A 20298-nucleotide genomic window follows, 5' to 3' on the forward strand; every position below is an offset into this window, starting at 1 on the left:
TAACCATCAAGCAAGTGCGTCACCAAAGGACAAGATCAAATTATTGCCTTACGTGGGTGTGGTGACATACACCTCTGATTCTAGCACTCAGGAGGCTGAGGCAGGAGGATCACCAGGGGTTCAAGGCCGGCCTGGACTACATATGAGACCTTGTCTCAACAAAACAAAACAACACAAAACACCCAAATCATTGCTTTAAAGTCTTTCTTTTCTTTTTCCTGGGTTTTTTTTTTTTTTTTGAGGCAGGGTCTCACTGTGCAATTCCAGCTGGCCTTGGACTCACTTTGAGTTTAGGCTGGCCTTGAACCCAAGTGATCCTCCTGCTAGAGCCTCTTGAGTGCTGGGATTACAGGCTATTGCCTTAAACTTTCTGAATACTAATTTCTTTTTGTTAGGGAAGGTTGCTGGGAATCAAATACATGGCTTTGCTCACACCAAGTGCTCTACTACTGAGCTGTATCCCCAGTCCCTTTTTTGTGCTCTTTTTAAAAAATATCAGTCATAGCTTTAATGCATACTTCGTTTTTTTGTTTGTTTGTTTTCTTGTGTTTTTGAGACAGGGTGTTGCTATGCAATTTGGGCTGGCCTTGAACTCACTTTGTAGCCCAGGCTGGCCTCAAATTTGCAACAATCCTTTTGCCTCAGCCTCCCACATGCTAGGATTATAGGTGTGCACCACCACAGCTGGCTCCTTTTTCTTATTCTTCAGATGACAGATTTTTGTAAAAACAGTGTTATGGTTTGTATCTGGATGTTTCCCTCAAAACCTCATGCTGTCATGAGGGGATGTAAGCTTTTCTGAGGCAGCTGAATCTAGAGTTTGTGATTGGTTCGTTGTCTAGCACTGGGGTTGGGGTATGAATGCTATAGCCTCCCTAGGGCAGGTAGCCTGCATACAATATAAGGGAGGAAAATTATATTGGAAGTTCCTCCCACTTTTTGCTCTTGTTACTTTGCTCTCTTCTACCATCATGAACAGTTGGTTGCCCTTCAGCTAGGCCGCCCTGCCTTGGAGCCAGCTGAGTATGGACTGAAACCTCTACAGACTGTGAGCTAAATAAATCTTTCCCTCTTTAACTTTGAGTGTTGGGTATTTTGTCTCAGCGATGAGAAAAATGACTAAAACAAATGGCGGACTTCCGGGAGAACATGGCGGACAGATAGCAGCAGCTACGGAGGCTCTCTGAAACACCCAGCTTAGAATTCAGGAATGGTGCTGAGTAAGGAATCATAAGCAAGAGGAGATATGCCCCGGTGACCCAAGAAAGAACTGGGCTGAGAGAAACCAACTGGGAATGCAATCCTGGTGCTATAACAGGAACAGATAAAGCCTCAGCATGGAAGCTGGAGCCCGCCCCATTGGAAGCTGCAATTTGGGTTTCCTGCCGCTGCCACTGCATCTGCATCGGCTCGGCAGGGAGAGAGACGCCCAGGAGTTCTGAGAACGGGAATTGGTGAATGGAGTTGATAGCGGGACGGACGGGGAGCCGTGCATCCACCTCCGGTGAGTGAGGGAAAACTGGGTCTCTTCCACGGTCTAGGAGACTCCAACAGAGGACATTCTGGGACCGGGCAGACTTGCGGGAACAGGGCACTGCAGTGACTTCAGTCACCAATCCCCCTCTCAAGCGGGATTGGTGAGCAGTGCCTAGCCCACGTGACGCTGCTGGCTGAGACCCAGTAGGCTAGCACAGCCCAGGTCCCAGCTCCTGAAGGTGACCTGGAGAGGTGGGCCCCGCATACGCTGCCTGGTCTGCAACTTCCTGGTGTGCTGCAGTGGGCGGGAACACCTAACCGGCGCAATTCAATTAGACTGTGACTGACAGGGAAGGAAGTTGGGCCTCCGATATATGCTTGCATATATAAGGAACAAAGAATATGGGAAGAGGCAGCAAAAAAAAAAGGGTCCTCAGCCCCCAATCCTGAGAAAGAGGCAACAGCAGACATAGCACCAATAGACATAAAGCACTATCTTGAGAACCTCATAGACAAGTTCAGGAATGAAGTTATTAATGACCTGAAGCTAGACATAAGCAGAATAGTTAGAGAAATGCTAAGCACCACCCAAGAAAAAACGGATTGTGGAATGGAAGAACAGAAAAAGAGGGGATAATTGTTTAATGGAGAAAATAGAGAAAGCACAGAATACGTGAAGCAAGTTCAAAGAGAATACCAGGAAACTAAAAACTCTATCAAAAACTGGCATAACAGCTTGAAAGAAACTAAGGGCAGATTATCTGAACTGGAGGGCAGATTTGTAATGTGGGAGCATGAAATGAAAAACTTCTTAAAAATAACAAGAAACAAACAGCAATAATGCAAAGACAAGAAGATGATAAGAGGGTCTATAACTTAAGAATTAAGAACATAAAAGAAGTAGAGACACAAACAAATGAACTACAAAAGCTACTCACAGAAATAATCCAGGAGAATTTTCCTAATTTAGCAAAAGGTAAAGATACTCAGTTGTATGAAGCATACAGGACCCCAGCCACCTACAACCCAAACAGAGCAACACCCAGGCATATAATAATTAAAATTCCAGAAATCCAATACAAGAATAGAATACTAAAAGCCGTCAGAGACAAGAAACAGATCACTCACAAGGGAACACCCATCAGAATTACAGCAGACTTCTCGGCACAAACCATCAAATCACGAAGAGCGTGGGGGGAAATAATTCAAGCTTTGAAAGATAATAATCTCCAGCCAAGATTGATATATCCTGCACAACTATCCCTGGAAATTGATGGAAAAACAAGGTGCTTCCAGGATAAAGAGGAACTAGGGGAATATGCAACCACCAATTCAACTCTACAGAGAATACTGCAGGATATTCTAAAAAAGTAAAATACGAAGAATCCAGAAATAGTGGCAGAGAGGCCACAATGAATGGAGCAGAAAACAAAATGAAGAAGACAAACTGACAACTAATGACAGAAAAAGAGCTCAACAGAAATGAGGCAGAGAAGATTAGATGATAGGAATAGCTATTTTGGAGAAAATGACGTCTTAAGAGGTAATACTGATTTAGTATCATCTTGTTTTGAAGTCTCATCAAGCTTTTGTTTTTCTGTCTCCATTGGTCTAAACAGGTGGTATCTTATTGGATTTTATTATATATGATAGTATGAGCAAAACCTTTTATAGACAAGGAGATTATACAGAAACCATTGTTTATTTTCTGTTAGTTGATTCTAAATACCCTGTAATACTGTCATTCTCTTGAATGGCTTTACATTGTTTTGATATATTTGATGCTACAGTATACGAAGTTACGCTCAAAGATTTCAAGGAAAGAGACAATATGGTAACTGCTTTTATGTCGGGATAATCTTGTGGTGAAACACTATATTGCTTAAATGGTTATGTTTTGATCTGCGCTGATTTGCTGTTATGCCCTCTTTTATCTCAATCTCCATTTTATTATTTACTTTTTTTTCCTTTTAATTAAGGGAAAAATAAAAAATAGCAGGATATATTATAGTAACCCACTTTGACTTTCCATTATCTTGATTTAAAGTCCTGTATTGCTCTCACCATCTTGTTTTGACTGATGTTCCTCTATTCTGTTTTGCTTGATAGTACCAGGTTCAAAAGTTTAGGCAACAGCTGTGCAGATAGTGGGATTCCTTATGACGCCCATTCTGGTTGACTATTATCTACTTTTGAAGACCTATAATGTCTCCAATGTTTTGGTTTTGTTGGTTTTGTTCTTTACTGTTTTGTTCAATTTTATTATAACTAATGATATAGGCAATTCTATTAGAGATAGCAGGAGGCATTATGGTAACCATTGTTGATCACCTAGTATTATGCTTTTACATTATCTATTATGTCCACCCTTCTGATTTGACTGACTGTTCTGTTACGTCACATTTGGTTTTACTCTCTTCCAAAAAAGTAATAAGAACTGTGGGAGCAACAAAACCCAAAATGTGTAATTGTCATTGTATAAAAGAGAGGAAAAGAAAGTGCTCTAAACGATATAACTGCATGTATATTTAAGTGTATAAGATAGATAATGATATTACTGAGTTTTGTTGGATCACTGAACGGAACTGTTTGCAGTCTCACTGTTGGAATGTCCACTTTGAAAACTTTAATTTTGTAACTTAAACAATTGTTTCTGAGATGACAAAATGTAATCCATTAACTAGTGATTTCCTACTGTTTATTTTTTCTGAAATTCTGTATAACTTGTACCCTTTCTCTGCTTTTTTTTTTATCTTTTTCTCCTTAAATAAAATAAAAAAAAAACGAATGGCTATACAGTTTTTCCACAGTTGTGTGAGATAGATGTTGTTTAAAAGAGTTTTGTGGTTACATAAACTCAGAAAACAGCAATTTAAGTAAAATTGATCAGGTTCCTTTACAGCAGGCCTGTTTTGTTTTGGTTTTTGATACAAGGTCTTGCTATGTAGTCCAGGCTGGCCTTAAACTCACAGTGATCTTCCTGTGAGTGTGAGTGCTGGAATTACAGGCATGTGCCACCACGTTGCCCGGCTCCCTCTCATGCTTTTGAAACAAATGTTTATCAGTCATGGATGGACTTGTTATTGCTGCTTCAAGAGGTAGATTTGGCATTTAGTCACGATTGTGCATTGGAGGTGAGGTCCTACAGTGTGCTCTATTAGATTCTTCTAGCATCACGGACTTGGTGACATGGAATTATTGATTCACAGAAAAGTTGTGTCTGAGGGGCTGGGGATTTAGCTCAGAGGCATAAGCGCCTGCCTTGCAATTCACAGTTTTGAGTTCAATCCCTAGTACCAAAAGCAAAGCAAAACAAAACAAAAAAGTCGTATCTGAGTTTTTCCTTTTTCCTCTGAGCCACTTCCTGATTTAAGAACAGCTAATTCAAAACTAACCCCCTGACTTCCGGGAGAACATGGCGGACAGATAACAGCAACTACCGGAGGCTCTCTGAAAAACTAGGCTCAGAAGCCAGATATGGTGCAGACTAAAGAGACATAAGCAGGTGGAGTTATGCTCTGCTGACTCAGGAACGAATTGGGCTGAGAGAAACCAACTTGGAATGCAGTCCTGGTGCTAAAACAGGAACAGAAAAGTCTCGCTGCTGAGGCTGGACCCTGCGCCATTGGAAGCCGCGATTTGGGTTTCCCGCCGCGCAGTGGCTGGCTGCCTCTACATCGGCTCGGCAAGGAGAGAGACGCGCGGAAACTCTGAGAACGGGAGTCTGTGAACGGAGTCGAAAACAGGACGGGCAGGGAGGCATGTTCTGACTTGTGGCAAGGTGAGTGAGAGAAACTGACACTCCACCACAGTTTGACTCCAGCGGACTTTCTGGGCCCGAGCAGTCCTGCGGGAGCAGGGCGCAGTGGAGACTCCAGCCACACATTCCCCTCTCGGGCGGGATTGGTGAAAAGTGCCTGGCCTGCGTGACGCTGCCGGCAGACCCAGTAGGCTGGCCCAAACCAGATCCCAGAGCCTGACGGAGGCCGGGAGGGGCAGGCCCCCGCGTAGGCTGCCTGGTGCACAGCGGTGAGTGGGAACACCTAACCGGGGCAATTCAATCAGGCTGTGGCTGACAGGGAGAGAAGCTGGGCCTCTCATATAAGCTTGCATATATAAGGAACAGAGAATATGGGAAGAGGCAGCAACAAGAAAGGCTCCTCGGCCCCCAATTCTGAGAAACAGGCAATAGCAGACACCGCACCATTACACATAAGGCACCATATAGAGAGCCTCATAGACCAATTCAGGAATGAAGTTATCAACGACCTGAAGCTAGAAGTATGCAAAATAGTTAGAGAAATGCTAAGCCCCACCCAAGAAAAAACAGATGGTGGAATGGAAGAACAGAAAAAGAGGGGAGAATTGTTTGATGGAGAAAACAGGGAAAGCATAGAATACGTGAAGCAGGTTCAAAGGGACTACCAAGAAACTAAGAAGTCTATCGAAGACTGGCATAACAGCTTGAAAGAAACTAATGACAGACTATCTGAACTGGAGGGCAGAATTGTAATATGGGAGAATGAAATGAAAAACTTCTTAAAAATAACAAAGAAACAAACAGCAATAATACAAAGACAAGAAGATGATAAGAGGATCCATAACTTAAGGATTAAGAACATAAAAGAAGAAGTAGGGACACAAACAAATGAACTACAAAAGCTACTCACAGAAATAATCCAGGAGAATTTTCCTAATTTAGCAAAAGGTAAAGATACTCAGATGTATGAGGCATACAGGACCCCAGCTACCTACAACCCTAACAGAGCAACACCCAGGCATATCATAATAAAAATTCCAGAAATTCAATACAAGAACAGAATATTAAAAGCTGTCAGAGACAAGAAACAGATCACTTACAAGGGAACACCCATCAGAATTACAGCAGATTTCTCTGCACAAACCATCAAATCACGAAGAGCGTGGGGGGAAATAATTCAAGCTTTGAAAGATAATAATCTCCAGCCAAGATTGAGATATCCTGCACAACTGTCCCTGGAAATTGATGGAAAAACAAGGTGCTTCCAGGATAAAGAGGAACTGGGGGAATTTGCAACCACCAGTTCAACTCTACAGAGAGTATTGCAGGATATTTTAAAAAAAGAAAAATACAAAGAATCCAGAAATAGTGGAGGCCACAACTAATGGAGCAGAGAACAAAGTGAAGACAAACTGACAGCTACTGACAGAATAAGAGCTCAACAGAAATGAGGCAGAGAAGATTGGATGATAGGAACAGCTATTTTGGAGAAAATGACATCTTAATAGGTAATACTGATTTAGATCATCTAGTTTTGAAGTCTCATCTAGCTTTTGTCCTTCTGTCTCCAATGGTCTAAATAGGTTGTATCTTACTGGATTTTATTATGTACGATAGTATAAGCAAAAACCTTTTAAAGACAAGGAGATTATACAGAAACCATTATTCATTTTCTGTTAGTCGATTCTAAATACTCTGTAATGCTGTCATTCTCTTAAATGGTTTTACATTGTTTTGATATACTTAATGCTACAGTATACGAAGTTGTACTCAAGGATTTCAAGGAAAGAGACAATATGGTAACTACTTTTAGGTCAGGATTATCTGGTGGTGAAACACTATTCTGCTTAAATGGTTATGTTTTGATCTGTGCTGTTTCGTTGTTATGCCCTCTTTTATCTCAATCTCCACTCCATTATTTACTTTTTTAATACTTTTTAAATTTTTATCCTTTTAATTAAAGGAAAAAAAAATAACAGGATATATTATAGTAACCCACTTTGACTTTCCATTACCTCGATTTAAAGCCCTGTATTACTCTCACCATCTGGTTTTTAACTGATGTTCCCCTATTCTGTTTTGCTGGATAGTATTAGGTTCGAAAATTTAGCCATCAGCTGTGAAGATAATGACATTCATTATAACACCCATTCTCGTTGACTTTTATCTACTTTTGAAGACCTACAATGTCTCCAATGGTTTGGTTTTGTCGGTTTTGTTCTTTACTGTTTTGTTCAATTGTATTATAACTAATGGTATAGGCAATTCTATTAGAGATAGCGGGAGGCATTATGGTAACCATTGTTGGTCACCTTGTATTATGTTTTCACATTATCTATTATGTCCACTCTTTTGACTTGACCGATTCTGTTCTGTTATGTCACATTTGGTTTTATTCTTTTCCAAAAAAGTAATAAGAACCGTGAGAGCAATGAAACCCAAAATGTGTAATAGTCATTGTACAAAAGAGAGGAAAAGAAAGTGCTCTAAACTATATAACTGCATGTATATTTAAGTGTATAAGATAGAATATGATATCACAGAGTTTTATTGGATCATTGAACAGAACTGTTTGCAGTATCATTGATGGAATGTCCACTTTACAAGCTTTAATTTTGTGACTTGAACAATTATTTCTAAGATGACAATATGTAATCCATTAACTAGTAATTTCCTACTGTTCATTTTTTTTCTGCAAATCTGTATAACTTGTACCCTTTCTCTGCTTTTTTTTTTCTTTTCTCCTTAAATAAAATTTAAAAAAAAATTAAAAAAAAACAAAAAAAAACTAACCCCCTAAATAAAATAAACTGTCCTGTCAGTGATTGTCTGGGAATTCTTTGCTTTCCTCAGAGCATCTTCTGCCTCTTATTGTGCTTAGCTGTTCTGAGTCTGTGATGGCTGCCTTGCTCACTTTCTGGTCTTCCTTCCTCAGTACAACTTCCTGTTTATTCAGCCCTGTGTGCCTTTTGACTGTTCCAACTCCCGTAAGTGCTCCAAGTATTGGAACATGTTGGACCTCTAGAGCCAGACCCTTGTGATGACAAAGGACTTCTACTTTTGATAGAGTTGCTCAGTTTGCCATCTCTGAGTGGTACTACTCTGTGTTCTCCATGTGATAGTTTTGACTTTCCTTTGACATGGAAGGAAAACTTCTTTACCTGGCAAATGTGGATAACACCACTGTGTACACATCTTCCTATCCTGCCAAATAGCAGTAGGTTTTTGAGAATAGGGGAATGGAAGCTAAAGAGATGCCATTCCTTCCCCTTTGCAATGGGTGAAATACCTGTACTGTGGTTTACTCTGTGGTAATTTCTCTATTGATCTTTGATAAAACAGGTCAGAGTGGCCTCAGGCTAAGAAATAACCTGAATGGGGTTGACAAATAAAATATATAATGCTGTGATGAATTTGAACTCAAAAACATTTTTTCAGTACTGGTCTCTAAATTCTAAGGAGTTGTAGAACGAGGGGTGTTGATCTTGTCTAACCAGGGTTTTGTTTTGACTGATCTAAAGGAGACATAGGAATATTGGGGTTTATCTTTCAAAGAAATGTAATCTTTTGATAGTCTGAAAAAGAAGGCAAGGACATATGAGATATTAGCCCACAACAACAATGAATCATGTGACAGACAAGAATTTTAATGTCTATTATAGGCAGAAAAATGAGGATTTTTTTTTAACAGGTTGTTTCAGGGAACCAGGATTTTGCCAGTTATTAAAGCTTGTGGCAGAGCCTGACATTATAATGATTTGTGAGTATACATCATGTAATTAGAGGACACATTTGTAGAATTGTCAGAAATGTGCACACAACATTTTTTGATAATGGCACACATTTTACCTTGTATTGTTATATTTAGGGCCATTTGATTTTATAGAATGGCATCTACTTATTTATTTACTTTTTTTACAATGACTTTTTTAAAAAGGTACTTATTTTTATCATTTTTGTTTTTGAATTTAATAATTAAATATCTTCTGAGTATAGTAACTTTATGTGCCATATTATAATTTGAAGTCTTATTTGTGGAATAAAGATAGTGGCCAGATAATTATATCAATGGACAACAGATATAGTCTATGTCTCAAGACCAAGAGGTTAGCTGATCTATGGCTTTAACTTAGTACCCTTGGACCTCTGTATATCTCTGTTTTTGTTTCCATTTGGTTTTTGAGACAGAGTCTTGCTATATAATGCAAACTGGCCTTGAATTCACTGTGATCCTCCTGCCTCAGCCTCCCTAGCCTTTATTTATTTATTTTTTTAGTTGCTAGAGGCAAGATATCAGCAGTATATATGTTCAGACTGATCTTGAACTCCCAGCTATCCTCTTTAGCACTCATCAATTTAGGAAACAGTGTTAATGCCTGTATAGGCTTATTACCCAATGTATAAATGAATTTTAATTATATAATAACAAAATGTTTGTTTACTTAAAGTCAATAGATGTAGATTAAGTTTTAACTGGCAGGACCAAAATTTTACAGGACCAAATTTAAAGAGTCGTTAAAATATTTGACCACTCTGTTTAATATTTAGATATATATTATATAAAAGAGAGCACTTATTAGTTTTTTGTATGTATTAAACTTACATAGTCTTAACTCTGTATAAACTTCAAACTAGAAAAAAATTTAAAGCTTAGAATCACAGCATATTTTTAATGTATCTTTAGTTTTAGATATACAGATTGTCATAAGCTAAATTGTTTATTGAACCAATTATAAACTGATTGAAAACATTTTACAAGCCAAAACTTAATCTTTAGCTCTTAAAACAATTTAAGTAACCAAAAGCCTAACAATGAAAAACATACACAAAAAACTTAGTAAAGTATATAACTTTTGCTTTTTTAGTTTTATAAATTTAACCAAGGGTACTTTAATATTTTATGAAAACCTTATTGTTTTAAGACATAGAAAGCTTAACTTTTTAATTATAGCTAACTTAAGTATATTTTAACATTCTTTTTTGTTTTGTGCTCCTACTGTCTCACTCCCCAACCTGTTTGTCCTAGGATTTAGCTTCATATCCTGGTTCTCACTAATGACAAGCCTGCCCGGGCTACATTAGCAGTAAGACCGTGTCTCAAAACAAAACACAGTAAATAATTAAGCTCCTATTATGTTACAGGCATTACTGCACTTGGACTGGAGTTGTAAAAAACACATCATTCGGGGCTGGGGATTTAGCTCAGCGGCATAAGCACCAGCCTTGCAAGCAGGCATTCGTGAGTTCAATCCCCGGTAAAAAGACAAAAAAGCAGAGAAAAACACATCATTCAATGTTGCTTCCTCTTCCAGTTATTCTAGTAGAGTAGCTTTCCTGTTACAAAAAAATTAACATGGTGGGGTGTGGTGATACTTGCCCATAATCGCAGGACTCTGGGAGGCTGAGATTTGAGTATTGCAAATTCAAGGCTGGGCTGAGCAATTTGGTGTGATCCTGTCTCAAAGAATAAAAAAGGGCTAGGGTGTAGCCCAACCTAAAGGGCCTAGGTTCAATCCCTAGTACTGTTACTGGGTAGCTCCTTCTAAAAATAGCTCGCCTATTAAATGTTACCGTTTTGTGTTGCTCACCTCTCTCTGGAATTAGGTTATAGGTTCTTCTTGTCTAGAACAAAGAATTGAACAAAATGAGCCAAAAGCAGTGCAAAGTTTATTTGAAAAATACACCTCTGTAATTTCAGCACTTTGGGAGGCTGAGACTGGAGGATCTCTGAATTCAAGGCCAGTCTGGACTACATAGTGAGTTCAAGCCCAACGTGAACTACAGTTAGACTCTGTCTCAAAAAAAAAAAAAAAGTAAAAATGCAGAGTGAAGGAGAAACTGGCTCTGCAGAGCTATTTTGGGTTGAGTAAATAGGAAAAAGCAAGGTAAGAGAATACCTTGTAGAAAGCAGAGTAAGCTATCCTGGAAAGTCATAAGAGCAAGCTCTTTGTAGCATCCCTGTCTTTTATGCAGTGCAAATCTCAAGGAAACTTTAACAACTTCTATATTCGCGTCCTAAGAGGCAGTGCTGGGATCCCACGCCTCAGGCTGAAGTCAAGTCTCTGTCATCCTATTGAAAACCTGCTGGAATTCTCGCCAGAAGTCCATGTACAGAGCTTTGGGAACTGTTCTGTGCACATGTCCAGGATCTTGTAATTAACTGTGTTCCTCTACTTCCCCAGCCAGTTTTTTTGTAGCCTATTCTCCTACATCAGTACTACAATAAGTAAATAAAAACAAAAATTGACTAATTAATTCCAGGTGGTAACTATATACAGTGCTGGGGCACTATTTGTTTAGGTACTGGAAACTGAACCTAGGCCTTCACACTGAGCTATATCCCTAGATCCTGGTTTTATTTTATTTTATTTCTTCCTTATTTTATTTTGAGATACAGTCTTGATTGCTTAAGCTGAATTTGAATTTGTGATTTTCTTTGCTTCAGACTCTCAGAGTGCTGGGATTGCAGGCATGCACCACCACAAAAGGCTTCTGGGGTACTATTAAATGCTCTAGTAAGAAGGACCAAAATCTCTTTATTTATTTTGGTTTTCTGAGACAGTGTCTCACTGTGTAGCCCAGGTTGATCTTGAACTCTCAATCCTCCTCCCTCAGTGTCCCAAGTGCTGGGATTACAAGCGTGTACCACCATGGCTGGCCAAAACCATGTTTTCCTTTAAATCAAAATTTTTGGTCTGGGGATGTAGTTTGGTGGTACAGTACTTGACTAGCATGAGGCCCTGAGTTCAATCTCCAGTACTCCCAAAAGAAAAAAAAAGGCATTGGAGCTGGCAGTGTAGCTCAGTTGTTGAGCATGTGTTTAACAGGTACAAGGCCCTGAACCACAAAAACAAACAAACCCTAACACTATCAAAGTATAATTTACATATTATAAAATTAACTAGTTTCAAGCATACAGTTTAATTTTTAGTAAACTTACTCAGACATTATCAAATTGCAGATTGATTGATTGATTTTGTTTTTTGAGACAGGGTCTCACTATGTAGTTCAACTTGGCCTCAAAATCACAGCAGTCCTCCTGCCTCAGCCTCGAGTGTTGGGATTATAGGTATGTTACCACACTCAGCCAAATGGCAATTATGGAATATTTCTATCACTCCAAAGATACCTCATGTGGTTAATTCCCATTCCTATCCACTGCAAGCCCTAAAAATTTTTCTGACTTTTACATGTCTTTTCTGGATATTTCATATATATAGAATTCATACAGTATTTGGTCTTTGGTAACTTACTTTGTTTAGTGTAATGTTTCCAAAGTTCATCCATTTTATGTCACAGATCATTACTTAATTACTTTTTACTGCTAAAAATATTCCATTGTACAGATAAACCATATTTGCTTATTGGTTTACTAGATGAGGGTTTACTAGGTTCAGTTTCCAGTACCTGTGCTTTTTTTGTGATACTGGGGATTGAGCCCAGGGCCCTTGCACTAAAGTAATCCTCCTTTTTTATTTTGAGACAGTCTTAGTAAATCAGGAAGTTATCCTAGTGGGACTCTAACTTGCAATCCTCCTCCCTTAGCCTCCCAAAATGAAGTCCTGGGTCACCTGGTTCCTCTTTTTTTTAATATGGTTCCTCTTTTGATTATTAAAAATAACACTGCTATAAGCCTTTGTGTATAAGGTATTTTAGGGATGTGTTTTTAATTCTCTTGGATAGAGAACCAGGAGTGCAATTGCTGGGTCATATGGTAAATTTATTTATTTATTTATTCATAATGCCAGGGTTTGAACTCATGGCCTCGAGCTTGCCAGGCAGGCGTTTATGCCACTGAGCTAAACCCCCGGTGGTAAATTTATATAAAATCATGTGTGTTTGTTTTTGTTTCTGGGGACTAAACTCAGGGTCAGTATATACTGTGCACTACCACTGAGCTATACTCCCAACTATGGTTTTTTTCTTTTATTAACTTAATTTTATTGATACCTTTAATTTTTGTCTTCTTGAGACAAGGTTTTACTCTGCAGTTCAGATTGGCCTTCAACTCACTTTGTAGTCTAGGGTGGCCTCGAACTTACAGTGATCCTCTTGCCTCAGCCTTGAGAATTCTAGGATTACAGGCATGCATCACCAAGTCCAGTTATTGGTACATTTCAGATATACATAATGACAACATTCATCATTGAGAATTTGTACCAGTACATGATGACTTTTGCTGCTTTTTTTCTCATTCTCTTCCCAACCACATTTTTCTTTTGAGACAAGATCTCACTGCAGTTCAGGGTGGGCTTCAACATACTATGTAGCCCAGGCTGGCCTCAAACTTACTGTTATCCTCTTGCCTCAACCTCCCACGTTCTGGGATTACAGGCATGTGCTACCATGCCTCATTTAAAACCATGTTTTGGGCCAAACTTTGTATCTTTACTATTAATAGTATCTAAATTCCTCCTTCCTTATCCTGGAAACCTTCATCTACTTCTGCTTTTTCACAAGGGCAAGTAGCCAAGAGGCAAAATAGTATATTAAATAACTATTAGAATATATATATATATATATATATATATATATATATATATATATAATTTGAGACAGGGTTTTGCTAAGTAGTTTAGGCTGGCCTTGAACTTGTGGCAATTCTCCTGCTCAGCCTCCTGAATGCTGGGATTACAAGTATACACAACCATACCCAGCTAGAAGGTATTATAGGCAGCTAAATTAGATAAAAATTAATAATACAGTTAGAAAGAGACTGAGCTGTCAAGAAAGTCAGTGAAAGGTAAACTGTGACTTCAGGTACATCTGAAGAAGGCAAAACCTTGAGATTAAAGTCACCAGATTTGCATACTTCCTTAAAGGATGAATGGAAATTTGAGATTATACTGTAATTGGTATCAACCTTTTGGGATTCATTCTTCAATTTCAGGAGCTATAATCTCAGCACATCTGACATCTTGCAAGTTGGGAACTGTATTTCTCTTATACCAAAGTACACTTAATCATATTCCAGGGGCCAGGGATATAGCCTAGTGGCATAGTGCCTGGCAAGTGCAAGGTCCTGAGTTTGATTCCCAGTACTGGAAAAAAAAAAACCATATTCCAGTAGCTGAGGCTATAACTCAGAGTGATTGCCCAGCATTCATGAGGCTCAGGGTTCAATCCCTAGTACTGTAGGGAAAAAATTCCATTTTGTGACTTTGTTTTAAATATTAGAATAGCAAGAGTATTCTAATGACTATTCATTTCTATAGTGCAGCATTTCAACTACTTATACAAGTTTTGGCAGAATAATTTCTGGCCTAGAAATGTGACTACTGTCCCATTTTTTGAAAGTTGGCTCAGAATTAAACTTCTGGCTATGTGTAGTGGACAACATCTGTAATCTCAGAATTTGGGAGGCTGAGGCAGGAGGATCCCTTGAATTTGAGGCTAACTGGGGCCATAAAATGAGTTCAAAAATAATAAATAAAATAAAATGAGTTCAAGTCCAGCCTAAACTACAAAGTGAGACCCTGTCTCATCCCCCTAAAAAAACTAAAACCAAAAAAATTCTTTTATATGAGAAATCCAAAATATATAAATAACATAAATAACAAAATAAAAAGTTAAAATAAAACAGAGAAATGGACTTTCTGTAAACTGAAAAGTCATCTAGAAATGGGGGAGGGAGGGGAACAGAAGGGAAAGTAAAAAGGAGTAAGATGGATGTATATATGTACCAATTCCTCAGATGAACATATTCATTATGTATTACAAATGTGTTAAAAAAAAAGATGTGCTTGCAAATAGAACATAGTATTGTGCCTTGTATATCTTGAATTGGGTATGGTCTTTTAAAATTTTTATTTTTAGGTGGGCATGGTGGCATATGCCTGTAATCCCATTGCTTAAGAGACTGAGGCAGGAAGATTGCCAGGAGTTCAAGGCTAGCCTGGGCTAACTAGTGAGTTCAAACCCAGCCTGAACTATACTGTGAGATTCTACCTCAAAAATTTTATTTCACTATATATATATATATATATATATATATATATATATAGCACATAACAGATCTTAATTCTTTTATGTCCCCTCCCCTCCCTTAATAGAATATAGTCTAAGGACAAAAACTTCAAAGAACTCCTGAACTTCCTTGGGTTTATTGTTGCAATGGTATTGGTCTGTAATTTTATTTTTTTTTTGAAACAGTGTCTCACTGTGTTGTTTAGGCTGTCCTTGAACTCACTATGTAGCCCAGGCTTGCCTCAAACACATGGTGATCTTCCTGCTTCAGCCTCCAGAGGTCTGGGATTATAGGCATGTGATCCTGTAACTTTGAAACAGTAAGTATATTCATTTTGGTAACCAATGTTTTTATTGTATGAGAAGCAAATGAACTTAGACACAATACTCAACAAGATGCTATCAAACAGAATGCAATAATTATCGAAAAGAGCATACATCATGACCAAGTAGGCATCATCCAGGGATACAAAAATGGTTCAAATACACAAATCAATAAATATAACAATCACATAAGCTGAAGGACAAAAATTACACCATCATCTCAATAGATAACAGAAAAAAATCTTTGACAAAATCCAACTTCCATTCACAATAACAGCCCTGAAGAAAATCAGTTTGTTTTATTTTATTCTGTTTTTAGAAAATAGGTTTAAAAATCACTTAATCTGATAAAAGCCATTTACTACAAATCTACTGCCAATATCACATTAAATGGGGGGAAAACTGAGTTTTTCCTTTAATATTAGAAACAAGAGAAGAATGTTTATTTTCACCACTCATGTTCATTATAGTACTAGACACATTAGCTAGAAGAGATAAAAAGGATACATACAGGAAAGGATGAAGTCAAATTATCATTATTTGCAGATGACATGATCCTTTACACAGAAGACCCAAAAAATTCCACCAAAAGAGTCCTAGAATTAATAACCAAATTCAGCAGTGTAGCAGGATACAAAATTAATACACAAAAATCAATAGCATTCCTGTATACCAATAATGAACTGAGAAAGAAATTGGGTATCATGGTAATGCTTGCTTCCAGGAATGAATTTGGGAGTATTGCTTCCCTTTCAATTTCATTAAAGAGCTTAAGAAGTAGCAGTATTAGATCTTCTCTAAATTTCTTGTAGAATTCAATAGTAAATACATCATGAGAAAGAAATTTGTAATATATCATGAAAAACTAAAAATTAAGAATTAAACTGGGCATGGTGGTGTTGTCTGTAATCCTGGCACTCAGGAGGCTGAGACATGAAGCTTACTGTGAGTTTGACGCCAGCCTGGGCTGCATAGTGAGTTCAAGTTCAGTCTGAACTACATAGAGAGACCTTGTCTCAAAAAAATTGGAGAGATATCTCTTGTCATTGGATAGGCAGAATAAATACTGTCAAAATGGCCAAAATACCAAAACTAATAGATTTAATGTAGTCTCAGTTAAAATATCACAGCATTCCTTACAGAACAAGAAAATATTGTCCTAAAATTTATATGGAACCACAATAGTAAAAGTAATCCTGGGCAACAAAAACAAAGCAGAAGGCGTCACAATTCCAGATTTGAAGTTATATTACAAAGAGTCAGTAATAAAAACAGCATAGGGCTGGGGATTTAGCACTTGCCTTGCAAGTAGGCGGTCATGAGTTCGATCCCTGGTACCGATAAAAATGAAAAAGACAAAAAAAAAAAAAACCCAGCATGGTACTGATACAAAAACAGATATGTACATCAATAAAACAGAATAGAAGATGAATAAATAACCCCAGAAACATTTAGCCACCTGATTTTTACAAAGGATCACACTGGAGGAAATATAACTTCTTTAGTAAATAGTGCTGGAAAAACTGGTTAGACACTTGTAGAAGATGAAATCTAGACCCATATCTATCACCAGGAACCAAAATAAAATCAAAATAGATCAAAGATTTGAATATTAAAATAGAAACACTTAATTTTCTGGAAGAAAAAATAGGTAAATATCTTTAAGACAGAGGCACAGGAAAGGACTTTGTTTTTGTTTTTGATCCTGAGACAGGGTCTATGTGGTTCAAATTGACCTTGAACTCACTGTGGTGCCTAAGCTTGGAATTGAACTCAATGAGATCCTCCTGCCTCAGCTTCCTAAATTTTGGGATTACAGGCTTGTACCATCATGCCTAGCCATAAAAGGACTTTTTCAGAACCCCACCACACAAAGAAATAGATAGCATTGGGAATCAATAAATTGAATTATATCAAATTAAAAAGTTTCTGTACAGGAAAGGAAAACTAGAATGAGGAGAATATCTATAGAAAAAGTTTTTTCTAGCTACTCCTCTGCCAGAGGAATAATATATAAAACTTACAAAAAATTAAAACATCAGACCCCTCCCAAAATAAAAGACCCAATTTAAAAAACAGGCAACTGACTAGATACTTTCAGAAGTACAAATGGCCAGCTGTGTGTGATGGTGTACCCCTGTAATCCTGGCACTTGGGAGGCAGAGGCAGGAGGATCACCGAGAGGTAAAGTCCAGTCTGGGCCACACAGTGAATTCAAGGCCAGTCTGAACCACACACTAAGACCCCCCCCCCCACAAAAAAAGCCAGTTATAAAACATGTTCAAAGTGTCTGGCTATCAGGAAAATGCAAGTTAAAACAACACTGAGATTCCATCTTATTCCAGAATGGATATCATCAAAAAATCAAACAGTAACACTGTTAAGGAGCTGGGGGTCACCCTTCCACATTATTGGTGGGAATGTAAACTGGTACAATCACTATGCAAATTGTATGGAGATTCCTCAAAAACTTAAAAATAGAAATTCCATTTGACCCATCTATTCCTCTTCTAAGTATCTTCCCAAAAGTGTTAAAGATATATACCATAGTGATATATGCACACCCATGTTTATTGCAGCACAGTTCAGAATAGCTAAGTCATGGAAATGGCCTATACGTGCATCAAGAGATGAATGGATAAAGAAAATGTGGTATTTATACATAATAGACAACTACTCTGCCACTCTTAAGAATATATTTGAGTAATTTTTAGGAAAATAGATTTACCTTGCAATCATAATATTAAGTTAAATAAATCGGACACAGAAGCTTGAACATCATACAACTTCCCATATGAGAAACCCAAAGTACAAATCCATAAAAACAAAATAAAAGACACCAGGGAACCAGGAGATAGATCTTTCAAAATGGGAAGGGGATCTAGTGGCAGAGGGAGAAAAGAAAGGGAATAAAATGAATTAAGAGGTTAGAAATTAAGATGTTAAGAATTAATAAGTACATGTATCTATTCCCTAAGATAAATATAACTATTATGTACTGCAAACAAAAAAAGAAACAGTAAACCAGGTATGGTAGTGCATGCCTGTAATCCCAGCACTTGGGAGGCTGAGGCAAGAGGACTGCTTGATTTCGAGGCCAGCCTGAGATAAACAGTGAGACTTTGTCTCAAAAAAAAAAATGAATGGAAAAAGCAGAATACTAATATGAAGTAGAGGCCAGGTGTGGTGGCACACACTTGTAATCTCAGCACTCTTGAGGCTGAGGCAGGAAGATCTTTGCAAGTTTGAGACCAGCCTGGGCTACAAAATGAGTTCAAGGCCAGTATCAACTGCATAGCAAGATCCTGTCTCAAAAAAAGACAAAAAAAAAAAAAAAAAAAAAAACCCACAAATATGAAGTAGGGAAAGATGAGAAAAAACTGCAGTGTTGGAACTAATGGTAGGAAAAAAGCCTCACTTATTTAAACTCTCCACTGAAAAGGCCTACCAGCAGTGATACTCCCAGATCTTAGTCTCTCTCTCACTTATTCTCTCCCCGCCCCCCAGTCCTGGGGATTTAACCCAAGGCTGTTATTGTGAGCTACATCTCAGCCCACCCCTCTTTTAAATTTTGAGACAGAGTCTCCTTAATTTGCTAAGAGGACTGTTCTGGGCTCATCCTGTCTCAGTCTCCTAGTGTGCTGGTATCACATGTGTGCACTATCATGCCTGGTCTGGATCTTAGTTTCTGAACCCCACTGCCCACTAAAAAAGAGCTGGGCTCCTTGAAAAAAATGGGTATCAGTTCCAAAGCAGGAATACACAGAGAAAACTTGGTACATCATATGCCAAAAGCCAGGGAGATGCTCAAAGATTAATGATCAGGTCAAAAGCACACAGGAAAGCTGGGTGCGGTGGTATGCATGTGGAACCCCATCAGTTGGAAGGCAGAAGAATCACTTTGAGGCCAGCCTGGGCTACATAGTGATTTCGTTCAAAGCCAGCCTGAACTACATAGCATGATCCTGTCTCAAAAACAAAAGGTAAAAGACAGAAAACAACATACACATCCCACTCCCACACACTAAAACTAGTGTGAAGTGGTTCCTGTTGGGAAAATTTAGAACATCTGGAGCATCAAAATAACAATGGTGCTATGTTGTAAGATAAGAAAAATACAAGAAAGGAGGTAACACAAAAGTTCTTTACTGAGTAATTCCAATTAATACAAATAAATTTAGAAAGATTTAGGAATTAGGAAAATCACCCTTTTGCACTCTCATCAATAAATATGGAAATCTCTGGGTGTGTTATGGAAACAGACTATTTAGATAATGTCAAAAGGCACTCATAGATTGTTTATTAATTACAAAACCTGGAAATGTACCTTGGCAATGGAGAAATCTGGCAGTCACCACTGTATGATCTAAATATAGAATCGCCTATATTGGGACAATTTGATATTGTGTCTTCTTATGACTGATAAAGTATTTAACCTTAACCCATTTGAAGAAAGAAAAAAAGCCATATTTAGAACATGGAATGTTTTCAAGAAAATCTGCCTGGATTCTTTTTAAAAAATTATATAATGCAAAATAATATAAAATACAAAATAAAACAAAAGGCTTGATGAATTCTGAACTTTAGTTAATCATCCCTTTAGGGGGATGATTAAGTTCAATGCATTACTACTGAATGTATACTGGGTTGAGTAAGATGTAAAATGCCCCCAATTAATGAAACTGGGGAAATTAAATATTTACTACGTTAAATAATATCAACTTAATTTTTAAGATGTGATAAGGGTTCATGTAGTAAGATATCCATTTTAG

Source organism: Cavia porcellus, unplaced genomic scaffold (assembly GCF_034190915.1).
Source record: "Cavia porcellus strain 051 isolate PalLab524CR breed Dunkin Hartley unplaced genomic scaffold, mCavPor4.1 scaffold_3, whole genome shotgun sequence".
In the NCBI taxonomy this organism is placed as follows: domain Eukaryota; kingdom Metazoa; phylum Chordata; class Mammalia; order Rodentia; family Caviidae; genus Cavia; species Cavia porcellus.